The 19,126-nt window shown below is 46.9% G+C and overlaps 1 long non-coding RNA gene across 2 annotated transcripts in view; it reads right to left on the bottom strand.

Annotated features, from left to right (window-relative positions):
• The window catches only part of LOC118149563 (uncharacterized), an 88,370-nt gene extending 69,634 nt beyond the window's left edge, over positions 1-18,736 (bottom strand). Inside the window, exons 1-4 of one of the 2 annotated variants that reach the window (XR_013529675.1) lie at positions 18,604-18,736; positions 17,410-17,566; positions 14,300-14,394; positions 13,129-13,249 (exon numbers count right to left, since the gene is read on the bottom strand). This is a non-coding gene — a long non-coding RNA (uncharacterized LOC118149563). Of the gene's footprint in view, positions 1-13,128; positions 13,250-14,299; positions 14,395-17,409; positions 17,567-18,603 lie in introns of those variants that run through there. The other variant, XR_013529676.1, reaches the window with a different exon arrangement.
• Positions 18,737-19,126: the final 390 nt, after the last annotated feature.

Here is a 19,126-nt window from a genome sequence, read left to right as displayed (position 1 = left end):
GGTTTCCTAGGCCACAGGCGACTGGGTCCCGTGGGAAGCCTCTATCAGACCATACACCCACCTTGCAGCAGGGCTCTACACTTTAATACACACAGAAATTGATCAGACTTCATAATTTACTAATAATTCAGTGAAGATCACATAGAAACATGAGAAAGAAGGTTTACACTCTTATACCACAGCAAAACTTTCTTTAGAATCCCGTGCACACTTTCTGTTCTTTCCCATGAAATTCTCCCTGCACAGCCACCCGCTTTGCCCGCACGGGCTCCTTCTCCCCAGATCTTCCTCTGCTTCTCTTCACCACTACATGAAAGATAGAAAAGATTCACTCTAACTTGCATTTGGCCCCTCCTCACCCAGCCCTATAAATACAGTAAATGCTTCAACTTGGGATGCACCCTCATTAGAAAGCAGCACCATCCATCCAAAACAAGTTGCCCCCGAAACATATTTTTAGACAGGAGCTTACAGTGGGTAGGGGTCCTGTCCACGTAACCAGCCAGACCGATTCCACATGCAGACTACCTCCCGGGCCTGAACTCCTGAAAGACTCACTGAAAGGGACTACATTTTCTTCCGAGGTTCCTGTGAGAATCATCTCTTTCCTCAGAAGTGGGAGGGAACCAAGGTTGGAGCACAAACTGTTTTTAGACACGTCTCAAGGACCTTGAAATACCTCCTACCAGGAAAACGAAAAATCCGACAAATGCCAACTGTCTCATTTCAACCAGAGAAGCAAAAGCAGTAGGAGATACGCATATTAGAAGGTTTATTACAAGAAATCACTTACACTGTTGTGGAAGCTGGCTAAGCAAGTCTGGTATTCCTAGGGCAGGTAGTCAGAAAGGAAGACCTCAGGCCAACGTCAGGGGCACACGCCAAAGCTGTCATCAGAAGCGAAATGCCTTCTTTTACCTATGAAAGACTCAGCCCTGTTTTCAAGACCTTCCGTGCAACTCAGTCAGGCCCGCCCAAGTTACGCTGGGTGATCTTCCCTACTTCAAATCGGCTGGTTAGGAGCACTAATTACATTGTAAAATACCTTCAGAGTAAGACCCAGGTTACTGTTTGGTTGAATAACTGAGAACTGTAGCCTCACCATTGAAACAACAAAGAAACCGTCACTGTAAATAAGAACAATAGGGAGGCCCCATTCCAAACACCTCACATGTTATGTCCTTTACTGTGTACAATCACCCTATATGATGTGATCTCTATTATACACAAACTCTTCAGGCTGATTATTGATCAAGATGCCATTGGAAGGCAGCAGCTTCCATCTCAACCCATTTTATTTTGTGTTATTCTATTTTTATTGAAACCAGTGTATCACTTGGTTGCCCAGGCCGGAGTGCAGTGGTGCAATCACGGCTCACTGACACCTCAATCTCCCAGGCTCCAGTGATCCTTCCACCTCAGCCTCCCAAGTAGCAGGGACTACAGCTGTGCACCACCAGCCATGGCTAATTTTTGTTGCTGCTGTTGTTTGTTTATTTTATTAAAAGCAAGGTCTCCCTAGGTTGTCCGGGCTGATTTCATACTCCTGACCTCAGGTGATCCTCCTGTTTGGCCTCCCAAAGTGCTGGGATTTCAGGTGTGAGCCATCTTGCCCAGTCTCAATCCTTTTTAGTCATCAGCCAGCTGCTCTGCATTAGTAGCTAGAGGAACATGAACCGAGGGGAGAAAATTAGAGGAACATGAACTGAAGGGAGAAAATCCCTTCTTCAAGGCCCATTAGATGCACCTGAGAAAAGGCTCGTGATCCACCCACCATCCAGCCCAGAGGGTGCACCTCTTACTTCCTGCAAAAGTGCTCATCGAAGGATGTCCAGGCCAAAGATTTAGTGTAGAGATTGAGCGCAGACCAGTCTCTTAGCAGCAGTACTATTGACATTCGGGACCCAATAATCCTTTGTATTTGGGGGTGGGGGCTGTCCTGTGCCCTGTTAGGTTTAGCAGCAGCCTGACCAATAACCACTAGACCCCAAGAGCCCCACAGCCCCTCCACTAGCAGCAACCAAAAATGTCTCCAGGTATTGCCCCATTTCCCCAGAGGGAAGGGGTGGAAAGGGGGAGAAAGCAGCAGAATTTCCCCAGTTGAAAACTACTGGTGTAGACACAGTTCGTCTGAAAGAAAGGATGGGGCTACAACAGGGTCATTTAGAAACAGAGGGCAGTGGTCTCTCTGCAGGGGAGTCACCACTCTTGGAATATAATACTCTCTGTCACCTTCAGGCAGATGACACTCCCTCAGTCACCGCTCCCATTTGCCTAGGTGACACCTATTGGCCTTCAGATTCCCTGAGCCCCTCAGGCCTGGGAAAGGTGCTCCTCTTCTGTGGCCTCTACTGAGGCATTCACTGCATCGTTTTCTTGCCTGTCGCTCCCACTAGACCTAAGTTCCACCCAAGCACTGAGGCCTACTCAGCACTCCTGCACCTAATCATAGTGCCCAGGCTCTTGCTCAATTCATGCTCTTGTCAAAATAATAAAATCTAGGCTGGGAGCAGTGGCTCATTCCTGTAATCCCAGCACTTTGGGAGGCTGAAGCAGGTGGATAATTTGTGGTCAGGAGTTTGAGACCAGCATGGCCAACATGGTAAAACCCTGTCTCTACTAAAAATACAAAAAAATTCAGCCAGGTATGATGGCACATGTCTGTAATTCCAGCTACTTGGGAGGCTGAGGCAGGAGAATCACTTAAGCCTGAGAGGCAGAGGTTGCAGTGAGCTGAGATCCCGCCACTATTCCAGCCTGGGCAACAGAGTGAGTAAGACTCTGTCTCAAAACAAAAAACAATAATAATAAAATCTAGATGTTATTGATTGTGTACTATGTGCCAGGCACTGTGTAAAGAAAGAATGAGTTAATTACAATTAATAAATGAATAATGTTAAATGAAAACATAAAATAAGCTACATATTATTCATCATGGCCAAAATTATACTGATTAGCTCAACATTTAGAGTATTCCTAAATATACAGTACAAAGAGTAACAATTTTCAAAGATTTGGCCCTATATGGAAAGCATTTTACATTAAAACTTTAATAAACATAATTTGTCCATCTGTGGTGATACAGAGGCCCATTTAAGATATTTCTGTCTTGAGGAGTCATTATAGGAATAGCAATGATCACATTTCTGCTGGGTGCCGCGCCTCATGCTGTAATCTCAGCACTTTGGGAGGCCAGGATGGGAGGATTGCTTGAGCCTATGAGTTCAGGAGCAGCCTGAAAAACACAGCAAGAGCCTATCTCTACTACATATATATAATATATATTTTGTTTAAACTGTCAGATTTCACACACATGGAAAAGAGTCACACAATCTTCAATTCTTGTGGATTGAGTAACAGATACACAGCCTTGTCTATGGCACGGACGCGGCTTTTACATAAACTGATTCACTCTTGAACCCCTGAACCATAGTGAAAAGGTCACCAGATTTTCCCTCCCTCAAGAGACAACTAGAGGGGTCCAAAAAGACATTTCTATTTGGTACTTAGCCTGGACTTTACACAAGGGACTAAAATGCTATATTGTTTGAGCCAGATCCATCAAAACTAATGAGCCCTCTGCACTTTATGGTTCTTTCTCTCCGTCATAGACTATTATCAGTGACCCTATGAGCCCTTCCCTTCTGAGAGCTGCCCAATGGCTCAGCTTCAAAACTCAAGTATCACCACCTCCCAGTTCCTTCTACAAGCAGCCCTGCATTTCTGTGCAGATGGCCACCTAGGAATCAATTCATCACATGGCTCCAAAGAACTCAATACAATTAAAAATATGCAATCTGGAAAAGCCCCAAGCCCAGACATTGGCCCAGGCCTCTCTGTTCAGGGTCAGCCCTGATCCTCCAGTGGCCAAGGGGTGACCTAGAAGGAGAGGGACAAGCTTGCTCCTGTTCAGCACTCAGTGGCCATTTTGAAATTGCAAGAGAGCAGATGGAGAAGTAACCTCAAATGAATATTCATAAAAAGAAAATCAATTATCCACCTTCTGTGCCACCTGCCCTCTCAACCCAACTTAGCCCGCAGCTGTGAGAAGCAGGGGGGCATTCACCCAAATCACAGCCTCACCTTGAAGGCATCCGCAGAGGCCAAGAGTCCAGTGCCAAACCTGGAACATTGGCACACCTGACCTGAAAAGATGGAATGTTTTGTGTTTGTGACCCCTAAAACAGGAACCAAAGCCATAGGAAGATGGCATGGGGTGGTGAAAAGAACAAAACCTTCCAAGCAAGGCTGGTCTGGGCTCAGATCCCAGCACTGATCCTTTTTAACTCCTGTCCCTTAACCCTGATTAAACTGGACACGTTGCCCACATACTGAGCCTCCTTTTCCACACCTGCAACATATGGAAAAAACTGACCTGCATGGGGGTAGGGTACAGACTGGGCAGAGGAACTAAGATAAGAAATATGAAGACGTGAAGCACCCAGCCATGGTAGAAATAAACAGTTTCTCCTGCCCCAACGGTACCATGTCACAGGGGAGAGATCAGATTTGCATCAAAACCGTTTTAACAGACTGCTTAGTGATGGATGGAGATAAGTGATTCCGAGAGGTTTTATGACTCTAACATAAGACTGTTCAGGGAGTTAAGATATGTTTAAGGGATTTGCTATTAATATAAAATGTTTCTGGAACATTTTCCAGTTGTTATGTTAAATAACACAGCTCCCTTGCATAAATCCTGTATTCCTGTGTCCAAAGCTGTACCAAGGACAAGGCAACCAGGACTTGCCCAGCACTAAAAAAATTTAAAAACATCCCAATTATCAACTGAACTTTTAAAGGGCAGAATGGTAGAAATGAACGGAAGGGAAGGGCCAAGGTCAAGGGCAGGGAGGCCCATTTGTCCAAGGGCCTTATTTTAAGCTGGGGGACTGGAGCCCCTCCTCCCCCAGCCACATACTTAGTTATTAGCTTTCTTCTCCTCCCCTCCCTTATCCCCCCATTCCCAGTGGGAAGCAAAGGAACCAATTCTGTCTCTGCTGCCACCAAGTTGGTATTCCCCTAGCCTAGACCAGATCGCCTTTTCCCAGCCTTCTCACAAAACCATCTCAAAAGTGGGACTCCAGCTTCCTACAGTGAAAATTCAGCTTTCAATATAGTCCCTTTAATGTGGAAAGAGGGTGGGAAGGAGGGGCATTGGCAGTCAAGACAGAGAAGAAAACCCCTTTTATTCTGAGTGCTTATGATTTGCACCGAGGCTGTCTCCTTTTCTGTCTTTTGTTGGTTTTCCAAGTTTGTCCATCTGAGTGTGTGTTTGAAAAAGCAGAAGGTGGGGAGAGATAGCATGGGGAGAAATGCCAGACATAGGTGAAGGGGAGGAAGGCAGTAAATCACACTGCCACCTGTGTACCTATGCAACTATCTTGCATGTTCTTCACATGTACCCCAAAACCTAAAATGCAAAAAAGTTAAAAAAAATCTTGTCATTTGTGACAACATTGAAAAACTCAAAGGATATTATGCTAAATGAAATAAGCCAGACACAGAAAGACAAATACTGTATGATCTCACTCGTATGTGGAATCTCGAACAGTTGAACGCAGGAGCAGAAAGTAGAATTGTAGTTGCTAGGAGCTCAGAGTGGAGAAAGTGGGGAGATGACGGTCAAAGGGTACAAACTTTCAGCTTTAAGATGAGAAGGTTCTGGGGATCTAATGTACGGCATAGGTGATAATAGATGGGTTAATTTGACTGTGCATATCACAAAGTATATGCATATGCCTCATCACATTGTACACCTTGAATATATCCAATATTTGTCAATTAAATATTTTAAAAGAAAAATTATAATTCAAAAGAAAAAGCAGAAGATGAAAGCAAGTGGAGAATTTGGGTGATCAATCACCCCACTGGATACACAACCTGGGCTCTTGATTTAATCATGCAGACAGAGCAGTGAATTATTCTAATCAGAGGCTGCAGAACAGCTTTCCTTGGTCAAACCCTAACGGGAAGCAAGTTGCTCGAGGCACCTGGGCCTGCCTTTCAGACAGCCAGGTGGCCATCACCAAGGTGATCCAAGCAACAACAGATCACAGACAACCCAGAGCCCTGTGCACCCCCGGGGTTCAACTTCACATCACAGCTTCTCACCCGCTTCACAGGGAGTGGGACAAAAGCCTGACTCAATGTTGCATGTGACACACGTGCCCTCTCTCCCAGTAGTCAGTGACATTCACACCACCCACTTCCAGCAATGGCTGTGGCAGCTCCTCAGCTCCTGGACTCCCCCAGCCCTTCATAACTGGAGACTGACAGCTTGGAAGAGAAAGGACAGAGAAGAGAGCCTCTAATCCATCCTCTCCTAGCCAGAGTAGAGGAGTGCGCACTCACTAGCCCATGACCAGAAACCTTAAGTTGCTCACATAGAAACTCAGCATTAAAATAACAAAACCTCATGTTTAGGAGTGGAAACAAACTGCAGATTTTTCTCTCAAACCTGGAGTTATGCAGGAGTGCCAGAAAGAGTGGGGTCAGAGCAGAAGAGGAGGGAGAGGGAAGAAGGAGAAAAAGAAAAGCTTGGTTCATAGCGCACTGCTGATTTGGGTCAAGCTCCCAGGTGGATCTTTCTAAAGGTTCATGGCCCTCCTCCTACACTATATCCTGACTTCTAGGGACTTTGAAAAGGAGCTCTAAAGGAAGAACTACCTCCTTCCCTACACCTACTCTCCCGAAGCCCCTTGGGTAACATGAAGAGCCTGGACCTCACCTGTGATGTATATTTCCAGTCTCCTTTCTGCAGAGTCACATGGTACCCAAGACCTTTCCTCTCTCCCACCCTTTACTCACAGGCCCACGTGCTCATTAGCTCTACTCACCTAGTCATTCTCAATCTATCTCAGCCCCCACTTTCACCCATCGGAAACACCTGCTCACCCCAACGAGTTCAAAAGTCCCTCCCTTCTAGGAGGATTTGACAAACAGCCTCTACTCAAAACACATGGAGGAATCCATTAGGCCACAGAGCTGAGATTTGTCATCACCATCCCCTGGTTCTCTCATATAACATTTTTCTACTGTTATTATTCCATAGAAACCCGGATGAAAATCGCTGGGAGTGATTAAGACAAATAGAAAAAAGCAAACCAAGTCCTCATACACTCTGCTCTGAAGATGCAGAGGCCTTGTATGGCAGGCAGAGCTTCTCATGTGCCCCACGGGCTTAGGCCCAGTATTTATCAGCAGAGCTTCACCCAGCTGGAATGTCAGTGAGAGACTGGAGGATTATATAAGGGGAAGACGAATGTGCCCCCAGTGAGTAGTATGGAGGTCAGCAAGTCACTTTAAATCTGTGAGGTGTGACATCTTGGCAGAACTGGAGATCTCCCTTGTTTTCTTTTTGATAGCAGCTCTGGACATATTACAGCATGGGTCGCTGTATATATTCTGGCCCTGACAGTTCCACAGAATGCCTTTCCCCTGCACAATGGGGACATTCTCCAGCACAGTCTGCAACCTGAGGCTGGACAGAGCTGGTATTCAGACCCCAGCAGGAAGACCACTCAACCACAGCTGAGAAAAGGGCTCACTTGTCTGCCCCAAAGGTTCAGGAAGAAGTAAGGATCCTGCCACCCCCTCCAAGCTGCCTGGTTGGGATGGTGAGTGGCCATGTCAATGTCCAGCTGCATGAGCCAGTGCCTGGCTTTGTGAAAGGCTGAGCAGAGACCCCATCGACCCTTCCCAAGTGTCATTCCAGGAAAAGAGATTGAGTATGAAATTTTAAATCTCCTACCCCATACACAAAACGTAGCCCAGGATACTCTCCCAAAGATAACCTGGTTCTCCTAGGGTGACTCCAGGTGACATCTATGGTAGTACAAGTATTTGGATGTGCTGAGATGCTCTCCCCTACCCCTTAGTTCATGGCCTGTGGCCTTCCTTTCTCCTTTCCAGTCCCCACTGCCAGCCTGCATCCGGTAGCTAATGTTTTCCATGTAGGGGAAGCTCCTCTCCAATTCTCACTAGCCATGGAAATCTCATAATTGCTTTTGCACGCACCATTACCTCTGCCTGGAATGCCCTTCTCTCCCTCCCTGCCCTTTTGTCCAACAAGAAGTTCCCACTTCCATCAGCTGTGACACCTTCTCAGACCCTCACTCCCTGGTCTCACTGACCACCCTCTGCCTTCCCAATTTGAAAGTCCCTCTCATAAAGCGTTTGCTACACACGCTCGCATGTGTTCTCCCAGAAGGCGAATGTCCTTGAGAACAGGAGTATTTTATCTTGTTCATCTTTATTTTATTGGTCTCTGAGTCCCAACCAGCACAACAAGCATCTTAGATGAATTGCACGCATTGATCAAGGCCGTGGTCTTTCTACTCAATTCTTCAAATCTCTCCCGAGACCAGGATCATTCAGCCAGAGGTGTGTGGTCCTGCCCTGCTTTTCAGAGCACAGAGAGAAGTTACAAAGGATGCTTTTCACCCTCTGTTTTCTATGAAACCTCTCATTTAAGATAGGCTTTTATAGCAGGCCACATGAAGGAAGCATTTTAAACTGTGAGATGAAGCCAGGTTTGGTGGCAAAGGCCCTTCATAACACCAGGAAGGCCAACGACAGGCTGGGAGGGAGTCAGAAGGATGGAGAGCTCCCTACACTATAGCCAGGCCTCTGATCCTGACTTCTTTTGAGTGGTGGTATCCTCATCTCACAGGCCACAAGCCTGAGGACTCCAGCCCTGTAGCCAGCTCCATGAGCCCTAGACCAGCCTCCAAGCCCTGAAGGCCCTTAGGCAGAGGCAGCTCTCATGTGGGGTGCCTGAGGGTGGGTGAACACAAAGCAGGGGCAGCCACAGGGTATCAGATGCTTCACCAGACATTTTTCTCCTGCTGGTTTCTGTGGCAAACTCTTCTTTCATATGGGCAGTGTGATGCCTCCAGCTCTGCTGCTTTTGCTCAGCGTTGCTCTAAATGTTCAGGGTCTTCTGTGGGATACATTTCATAACCCACCAGCGCTGCAACCGATGAGAAGGGGGACAACTTGATGAAAGAATTACTCAAAGTGGAAGGATCATCATAAAGGCCGTGGGCCTCTGTTAATCCATCTAAACATCACCGTGTTCCAGGCCCAAGGGCAGCTGGCTCTTCATCACAGCCATTCTCAAATTTATGGGGCCTGGCTACCTTTCAAGCATTTCTCTTGGCAGAGAGAGATTCCTACAAGCTGGATGATCTTGACTGCATCCACAGGGAAGAAAAAAAAAATGTATCAAATTTGCACCTGCCTGGCCCTCAAATTAAGGGTCTTAGTGTTTCCCATCCACCTCTTCCTGCCTCCTTGGATAAAAATGGGAGAGGCATTACGAAGGGCGACATGGTGAAAATGGAATGGGATTTGAAGTCACGCCTTTACCAGGTTCAAATCTCAGCTCCACCACTAGCTAGCTGGGTAACCTTGAACAAGCTCCTTGACCTTGCTAAACCTCAGTTTCGTTATCTTTAAAATGGGATGAAAATACATAGCTCAGAAAGCTAATATAAGAACGAAAGAAGATAATGTCTGTAAAGCATCTGGCAGAGTTCCTGAGATGGAAGAAGCTCAGTAAATGCTCCCCCACTTCACTTTAACCCAGGTTCTAAAGTGTAGGTGTAACCTGCAGTAAAAGAGTTTCATAGTCAAATAAGTTTGGGAAGTACTTGGTTAAACAAACGTCAACCTATTCATTCTCTGCAGGACTTCTCAGACTCTTTAATCTGCTAACATGAGCTGTAAATCTCTAAGGTACTACACTTCTCAGGCTTCCCAGGCCACCGTGACCACAAAATCCTTATCATGGAACATCACTCAGGAGTGATTTGCCATTGAAAAAAGGATGCTTTAAAATAAAGAGAATATATCAATTAGGTGCCACAGCTACTCAAATAATCTCTTCCTCTGGAGTCTGTAAATTCAGCCATCATTTCCCTTTAGGAAAACCATCACCAAAAAAAGAAAATCCAAGATCAATTTTCTTCCCCAAGACTACTGCATAAAAGGACTGCTTATCTCCACCCTCACATTTTCCTAGACATGGACCCCCCGACACTAGGCACTGCCTGAGCCTTTGCCATGCATATCCCTGCTGATATTCCTCGGCACTTGCTTCTCTGGAAGGCACTGAGGCCAAAGCTAAAAGTAGAGGGGTAACTGGCCAAGCGCTTTTTAGGTTTTGTCTGATTCTATGTCCCGCATAGAGATTCCTGGGCCAATTTGTAGCTGCAGAGAAATTTTCAGCCATCTTATTAACTTTGCATGCCCTTGTTCAAAAAAAAAGCAGACTAAAGATTTCCATCGCCAACTGGCAAAGAAAGGAACACAGGACCAGAGCCGTTAAGCCAGAGAGCAAACTACCATCAGAGGAGGGCACAGCCTCCCCCAGCCTGTGGTTTAGCCCAAAATTGAATTCCATGACCATCACTTCTATTCATCCGTATGGATCCTGGCCTTTTGTGAAACAAGCCAATACTGCTGGCAAGTGGCTTTTATTTTGTAGGGGAAGGGAATTAATATGCACACTTAGTCTTTCCAAAACTATCTATCAGGTATGAAGAGCTCTATAGACACTTTTGTCCAATAACGTCCTGTCTAGAGGCCCGCCCAACAGCTTTACACTTTCATTTGCAGATCAGATTCAAGGACAGTTTATCCCTTCATGCAGATGAGAATGTCAGATGGCTCACCTTCACCTCTATGCCCTAAATCCAGGGCACACTTAATCCTGGTGCTGAGTCAGATGCACAGCACAAGTGTGTCGACCTGGAGAGGTGGATGAGTGGGCGAAAAGGGGCTTTGAAAATAAGGGTTAATGTTACCAAGGCTCGGCATCAAAAGCTCCCTCTGCATATCTTTGTTTCCCCTCCCAGCTCTCTCCAGCTGCCTTCTTTGACTCTTAGTAATATCCCAGGGTCTAGAGCAATGCCAGTCCTACTAGAGTTGAGAGACCAGGATGGGGGTCGCTGGGGACTCTCTAAGGGACCCCCTCACCAACTTCCTCATAGCCATTCCAGGGAGGTGGAAACCAAGCTCTAAGCAAGACTCTGGAGACAAGGGCCCCACCTTCCTTGGGTCGCTCATGCCTGAGTCCAGCCCTCTGCACCACAGGACGAGGAATAAAACCAGTAGGATCACCTGACCGTTGGCCCATGGAGGTTGAGTGGGTGAAAGTGGCAAGATTCATGAGGAAACTGTGGCATTCAGACTACAAAAACTGTGATAAATCTGTGTATGAGTATCTGCCTTTCCCCCAATCACTTCACATGTAGGACATCATACTACCCCAAGCAGACCCTTCAAAGTAAATAGTAAATCCACTAACAGAACACAACAATCACATTGACCCATCTGTGTTCGTCCATTTTGCATTGCTATAAAGGAATGACTGAGGCTGAGCAACTTACAAAGAAAAAGGGTTTATTTGGGCTCATGGTTTTGCAGGCAGTACAAAAAGCCCAGTGCCCAGCATCTGCTTCTGGTGAGGGCCTCAGGATGCTTACAATCATGGCAGAAGGTGAAGGGAAAGCAGGTGTGTCACAAGGCAAGAGAGAGAATAAGACAGAGAGGAGGAGGTGCCAGACAACCAGCTCTTGCATGAACTAATAGAGCAAAACCTCACTCATCACCATGGGGATGGCACTGAGCCATCCATGAGAAAGCCACCTCCATGACCCAACACCTCCCACTACGCCCCACCTCCAACACTGGAGATCACATTTCAACATGAGGTTCGGAGGGGACAAATATTCAAACCATATCACGATCCTTCAATGGCAAGCTCCTCTCTGCAGCCATTTTAGCCTTCCCTCCCTCCTCGTGCCCCCTCATCTGTGTTTCTCAGCACCCTATACCCAGCTCTGGGGCAGTCCTTGCACATGGCAGCATAAGTCATACATTTATGCATCTGTCTTTTCTGCGAAGCTGGGTTCCCCCAGGCAGGGTCCGAGCCTCAGGCATTCATAGCGCTCCAATGTTTTGCCCTATTCCCGGCATATGGTGGGTCCTTGTGTTGGTGATCACTGTTAAGGCCCAACCATGAAGCCAAACGGAGCGATGTTACCAGATCTTAGATGTCAGAAGGTCCCTGTGCCTTGACACAGGTTCAGCATAGGCTGTTATGTTATATTCCAAACACATGGGACCCTCCTAGGTTCCCTTTCCTTTCCCAGACACAAGTCCTTGGATACACATCAGTGTTGTTCCTGCCGCTTCAGCACCCCATTCCCAAGTTCTGACCTGCGGAAACATGATGAAGCATTTTCATCGTTGTGGTGAATCTTACTGATACCAGCACACAGATTGGCCTATTCATCAGTGCACATAAAAAACCAGACATGGAAAAGGAAAGACTTGACCACAGGCCAAGGAGTTTGCGGAGCTTATATTTATCCAAATTATTTTGGCATGAATATCATGCTGCAAAGTCTACAAAATCAAAAACGCAGAACTCTGGAAACAGGCAGGGTTAGACTAAGACCTGTTGCTGCAGTTATCTGAAACTACCACTCACTGCCTGAGTCTGCAGTGAGCTGCCCAGAAACAGCCTGTGTTCCCCTGGGATTCTGCCCATGAGGTCCCTGGTGCCACCTGCAGCCTCCCAATGCCATCGCCAGCCTCAGAGAGTGAGCATAGGCATGGGAGGCTTGAACGAGGGAGAGGATGCATGCGATAATGAGATCAAAATGGAGATGAAGGCTTGTGCATTCAGGCTGGTGGATCAGGCTGATGACAGCAGGCAGAAGTCTAAGAAGGATGCTTACTCCTTGGCATCTGTCTCCCAACAACACGGCCTAGAGTCGAACCTCTGCTCACCACTCACAAGCTGTGAACATTTGGACACGTTTCTTATTCTCTCTGGGCTGGTTCCCTGATCCATAAACTTAGAAATCGTGGCCCCTGTGTCAGAACTGTCATGGGGATCAGGTTAACGATATATAAAAGTCCGTTTGAACAGGGCCTAGGGCATGACATGTGTTACAAGTCTGTTGTTATCATTATCTGGACTTGCTCCTCCTTTCCAAGCACCTCACTAGGTGATATCACATTTAGTTTTTATTCATTCATTCAATAAACACCTACTGAGTGCACCTAGACCACACTTTCCTCTGCATGGCCAAACCGAAACGCTTTCAAGGCCCACCTCTCCATGAAGTTCTTCCAGTTATACTCAGTGGACGTGGCTGTCCCCTCCATCTCACTTCATTTTTCCTCTTTTAGCGCTTAATACTTTTGAGTTCAAATCATAGCTTGAAGCTTCCTAAGGACAGAACCAATGTCTGATTCATTTGTATGCTTCCCACGGCATCATCTCTGACATTGAGTGTGAAGTCAATAAATAGTGTGGAATGAATGAAGGAAAACTTGGGATGAAAAGCAGGAAAAAGTGGCTCTCTGGGCTTCTCATCACCAGAGCCTGTTTTTTAAAAGGTAGCTAGGAGACCACAAACTGAATTCCCTATACAAATTATTTTGTACTTAATTAATCCACTCCACAAAACACTTGGCATAATTTTTTTAAATGAGAAAGACCCAATGTCTTCACCATCAGATCTAATAATCAAGGAAAAGGGAAGAACACAATGCCCATTTGCAGTTCCCAACTCTGCTCCCCCAGCTCTCCTCCAGGGTCACCAAGATTCTGGGAATCCAAGCACTCAAGTGCCACCAGACTCTCCCTGTGGCTCTGCTGAGGCCCTCCCACTGCCCGCAGTGCCAGGGTCAAACCTGCCTTGCCCTCCCTAAAACTCTCACACTCTCATAAAGCCTACCATCTCACCTCATATTTCACCATGATTTGAGGCCACAAGAATGAATGTTGTCCCCATTTCCTCCACTTTACCCCCCTCCTTTCCCTTCTACCACATCTGAGAAGACCAACCACTCTCCCTTCCAGAGGCCCCCTTTCCTGGGCTCAAGTTACCCATCCCTGGTTCTGACTTCCCCAGTCTTGCTTCCTCCCTCCAACGCTTTCCCTTCCTCAACTTGTTAATCCAACCTCTACTCCTGGACAAACTTGAGCAGTTTACTTAACCTCAACTATAGAAGCTATTTTTTTTTTTTTAGGTTTTTCTTGATTTTCTGGAAAGACAGGCAGGACCTTGCTCTGCTGCACAGGCTGGAGTACAGTGGTGCCGTCACGACTCACTGCAGCCTCGAACTCCTGGGTTCAACCAATCCTCCCGCCTCGGCCTCCCAAAACAATGGGATCACAGGCACGAGCTGCTGTGCCCACACAAAAACTAAGGTAATGATAAAACTCAACTCTCAGATCACATGTGAGAAAGGACTTGCAAAGCAAAGGGCTTACGAAAAATGTTCGGCATCTTCATGTCTTCCTGTGGACACAGATCACCATTCGTTTTCCTCTTGGGATCATCCACAATGTCTTGCAATGGATATGGCCTATAGTAAGAATTCAATAGATGAGGTACACATTGGCTTAATGAGAAAACCCCAGTATGAATGAATCAAAACTCCCACATCGATTTCACTGATCAGCTTATCTCTAAGTGAGAGTGTTTGGCCTTAACGCCTTACTCTTGATCAAGTGAGAAAATTCCTGCTGGGTATATCCATTCTGTCAGAAAACAGTCTTCTGAGTCAAGTTGATAAGGAAGTTGTAACCTGAAACAGTTTCACCCCTGAGCTTCTAACATCTCTGGGAGAAAACTCAGCTGTTGGGTATGGCTAAGATTCAAAATGTCATCAATTTGTTGAGAACTTAGATTATGATCAATCACAGAGCTAACTTGTTAGTTACAGAACACTGTTTGGGGGTGCGGATTTTGGTTGGTGATTTGGCTTATTGAGACAGTATCCGGCTTTGTCACCCAGGCTGGAGTGCAGTGGCATGATCACGGTTCGCTGCAGCCTTCTTGGGCTCAAGAGATCCTCCTGCCTCAGCCTCCTGAATAGCTGGGACCACAGGTGTGTGCCACCATGCCCAGGTAATTTTTTTAAGTTTTTGTAGAGATGGAGGTCACACTACATTGTCCAGGATAGTCTCAAACTCCTGAGCTCAAGTGATATTCCTTCTTCACCTCCCAAAGGATTGGAATTACAGGCATGACCCACCACGCCCAGCAGAACATTTGTTTTCATTCTGTGGCATGCAAATGTGTTGATTTCTTTAGGCAGAATATAAATATTATTTGTTGGTGTAAATAATCTGCTATATGGACTTGTTGGTTTTGCTCATCTGTGTATCCCAGGTCTTCAGAAGCTCTGAGGAGCAGGGTGTCACCTGTACCCAGGCCTCCCCAACATTAAGGGACACAACACCTTTCCTGCCACACACACTACTGCCCCCTAAACTGCCGTCCTCTACCTTGCTTTCCTTCCCTTATCTACCCCTGTCGGAATAGCCCGCAATACTCCAATATTGAAGCTCCTGAAATATCATCAGTTCTGCCTCCACTCAGCTGCATTCACCAATGACCTAATTACCAAATTCAGTGCATTTTATTTGACTTTTCTACAGGGCTTGAAACTGCTAGCCAGCCCATCTTTTCTGAAGCTCTTGCCTTCTTTCCCAAACAAGATAACATCTCTGTGCTCCCAGCTGCTCCTCAGCCCCAACCCACACCACATTTCCCCAACTTCACGCCCCAGCTGCTGATCTCCTGGGTCCTAGAGGCTCACCCCGCCTCTGGCTTCAGCCACAACTTTTCTTTTCTTGTCTTTTCTTTTCTTTCTTTTTTTTTGACGTGAAGCCTTGCTCTGTCAAGCAGGGTACAGTGCACTGGCATAATCTCAGCTCGCTGCAACCTCTGCCTCCCAGGTTCAAGCAATTCTCCTGCCTCAGCCTCCTGAGTAGCTGGGATTACAGGCATGCACCACCACACCTGGCTAATGTTTGTGTTTTCAGTAGAGATGGGGTTTCACCATGTTGGCCAGGCTGGTCTCCAACTCCTAACCTCAAGTGATCCACCTGCCTCAGCCTCCCACAGTGCTGGGATTACAGGTGTGAGCCATCATGCCCGGCCCAGCAGCACCTTGACGAGGACTCATATCTCCAACTCAGGACTCTGCCAGGCTGCAGTCTGGAATGTCCAGTGGCATCTGGGACACCTCCACCTGGGTGTCCTACAGCTCAGCAGGCCCAACACGGGATCAGTCCCCAGTTTCCCAAAACAGCTTCTCCCTTGACTCACATTCCTCATCAGGAGCCCTGCTCTGTCCTTTCACATGTCCCACAAGAACAGACTGAGTGCCCACCCTATGCAGGCATTGCCCAGGTTGGGGGGGGGGGCTGCAGCGATGGGCAGGACAGAGCCCCTGCCCTCATGGATGGGGGAACTCACATAATAAGTCAAAAAAGAAACATACAATATCAAGTCGGGGGTGAAGAGTACTAAGAACAAAACCAGCACAGGCTCAGGTCACAGCACAGACGCCGCTGTCTTCTTTTCTTACAGTTGCAGGAGTTTACAGTGTTTCACACAGATGCTGAATGCTCTGAGTCACCATGAGCACATTCAAGAAGGGAACCCAGGGGAAAAAAAGCAGCAGAGGACCTGCCGACTGGCGACTTGGAGGAGAATGAAAAGGCAGCCTGGGCCAGGTGCAATGGCTCGTGCCTCTAATCCTAGCACTTTGGGAGGCCAAGGTGGGTGGTGGATCACTTGAGGCCAGGAGTTCGATACCGGCCTGGCCAAAATGGTGAAACCGCATCTCTACTAAAAACACAAAAAGTAGCCAGGTGTGGTGGTATATGCTTGTAGTCCCAGCTACTTAGGAGGCTGAGGTAGGAGAATCGCTTGAACCCGGGAGGCAGAGGTTGCCGTGAACCGAGATCGTGCCACAGCACTCCAGTGTGGGCAACAGAGCATGACTCTGTCCCCCAAAAAAATAAAAACAAAAAAACAAAAAGACAGCCTGGAGACAGAGGAGCTGCTGCCTGAAAGTTAGAAGAAAATCAGGAGTGCACTTTCCCAGAAGCAAAGCAGAAAAACATCCCAAGAAGAATCAGCTGAGCCCAGGGCCCCAGTGGAGTGAAGACTGAGCATCAGACACAGGCTTTGGCAACCTGGAGCTCCAAAGAGAGGAGACAACACTAGCTTCAGTGGTGTGGGGGGTAAACCCATGCAAGAATGAGACGTGAGGGACGAAGCAGAGACAGCAAGAGCACACAGCCCTGCCCAGGAGCTTTGAGAGAAACAGGAGCGCAGAAATGGAGCAGGAGTTAAAACTAAACATTAAGTGTTTTATGTTAGGAGATTCCAGCATATTTATATGTGGATGAGTATAAGCCGGGGGAGAAGGAAAATGTGAAGATACCAGGGAAAAAGAAGTAACTGCAGAAGCAAAGCACTTGACTGGAGGGAGGGTTTAGGACCCAGAGCACACGTCGGGAGTTTGGCTTAGGACAGGCACAGAGTTCTCTGGAACTCCTCCCTTAGGTCCCTAGTCACTTACCTCTAAGCTGTACTCGTGATAGCTTCAGTCTTGAATCAATCACCAAATGTGGTCATGTATTCACTCCATAGTATTGATCACCTTTTAGCTCTTGATTTTCATTCTCACTGCTGTCACTTGTTAATGAAATCATCACATCTTGGAGAACCACTTACACCTGGGAGGCAGAGGTTGCAGTGAGCTGAGATCATCCCACTGCACACTGGCCTGGGCAACAGAGCAAGACTTTGTCTCAAAAAAAATGATAAAACATGTTTACTTTAATTTTCAAACCATAATCACACTGAGCCCCTATCTGCCCAGAGGATAAAGATGACCAGTCTCTCTCCATAATTCCCCTCTCCCAATACCCTGAGTACAGATACGGTGGCATGGAGTGCACTTAAGAGACTCCAATGCTCCCCTTGAAGTTACCATCACTGATGTCCCGACGCTGGTCTCTGCAGCCTCCCGTCCCTTCTCTGCTAAGGAAGAGCCTGAGGTCCCTATTGGAGTCCAGAGAATGAAGCAGGGCAAAGACAAGTCCCCAGCAGCTGGCCCAACAGTCACCTTGCTCACCAACATCCAGCAGACAGGGGAAGAGGAGGAGAGATTGCCCAGCGAGACTGTGTAAGCCAGGCCTGGAAGGGATACCCATGGCCACACCTAAAAACCTGGAATATTTGGTCTAGCTGGGTTCCAGGAAGAAGAGTAAACACGTTTGTTGGATAGTAATGACACAAGAACATGTTATTCACCTGGGATAATATAGACGTTGCACAGGGACTGGCTGAGGACAAGAGATGACAGGTGACACAAAGTTTCTTGGCGTATTACTTGGGACTTACAGGATGCGCAAATGATCAGCTTCCTAAGTCTTCTTTCTTCTTCCCTCCTCCCTAGTCTCTCTTTTCGCCAATCCTTTCTACCCTTTGTTTCCTCCTTAGTATTTCCTAAAGTTCTGCTTTTCTCAAACCATTACCTACTCCCCACCCAATTCAAAAAAATGCTGGTGTTTCCCCCACTGCCTTCAGAACCAAGTCCAGATTCCAGAACCTCGCATTAAGGCTCCCACAACTGCATGGCTCGTCCACCCCTATTCCCATCACGAAGCTTCTCTGTCCTCAGAACACGCCAGGTGGGTTCGCTGCAAGGATAATATCTCTGAGCCCACCCAAATCTTATTCATGTTTCAACAAGGAATTCATTTCCCACCTTTTCCAGGAGTCTCCTCTGACCACGCAGGCATCCCTTCCTCAGCTGAAGTCCTGTAGCATACATCATCTCTTCTCACTGGACACAGGTGACATTTCTTCACGTTATTTATTAACTTCCATTTGTGTGAATCTCTCTCCCACAATTATTCTGGAGCTCCCTAAGGGCGAGAACCATGGTCTACACTTTCTTGCCTCACTCTAGGTTGTCTAGCACAGTTCTTTTTGCAGAAAAGATGATTAAATACAGGTGTTAAGGCATACATTCCAAGAGTAAGATGTCCTAGGAAGAGCTCAGATCCGAGCTTTTAATCCCAGGTGCAATATTTGCAAGTTGCATGATTAGAAACGAGGTCTCCCCACAAGACATCTCAAAGGCAGACATAACTGCAGCCACCTGGCAGGGTGGTTTCGAGTGTTAATAATGAATATAAGGCACCTAATAAGTACCTGAAGCAAGGTGGGCCCTCAACAAATTCCCTTCTGCCACCCTGCCTGAAAGTGACATAGAATGACAAGGGACA

This window comes from Callithrix jacchus, chromosome 19, assembly GCF_049354715.1.
Source record: "Callithrix jacchus isolate 240 chromosome 19, calJac240_pri, whole genome shotgun sequence".
Taxonomy (NCBI): Eukaryota; Metazoa; Chordata; class Mammalia; order Primates; family Cebidae; genus Callithrix; species Callithrix jacchus.
This window is presented reverse-complemented; position numbering and strand designations above follow the sequence as displayed.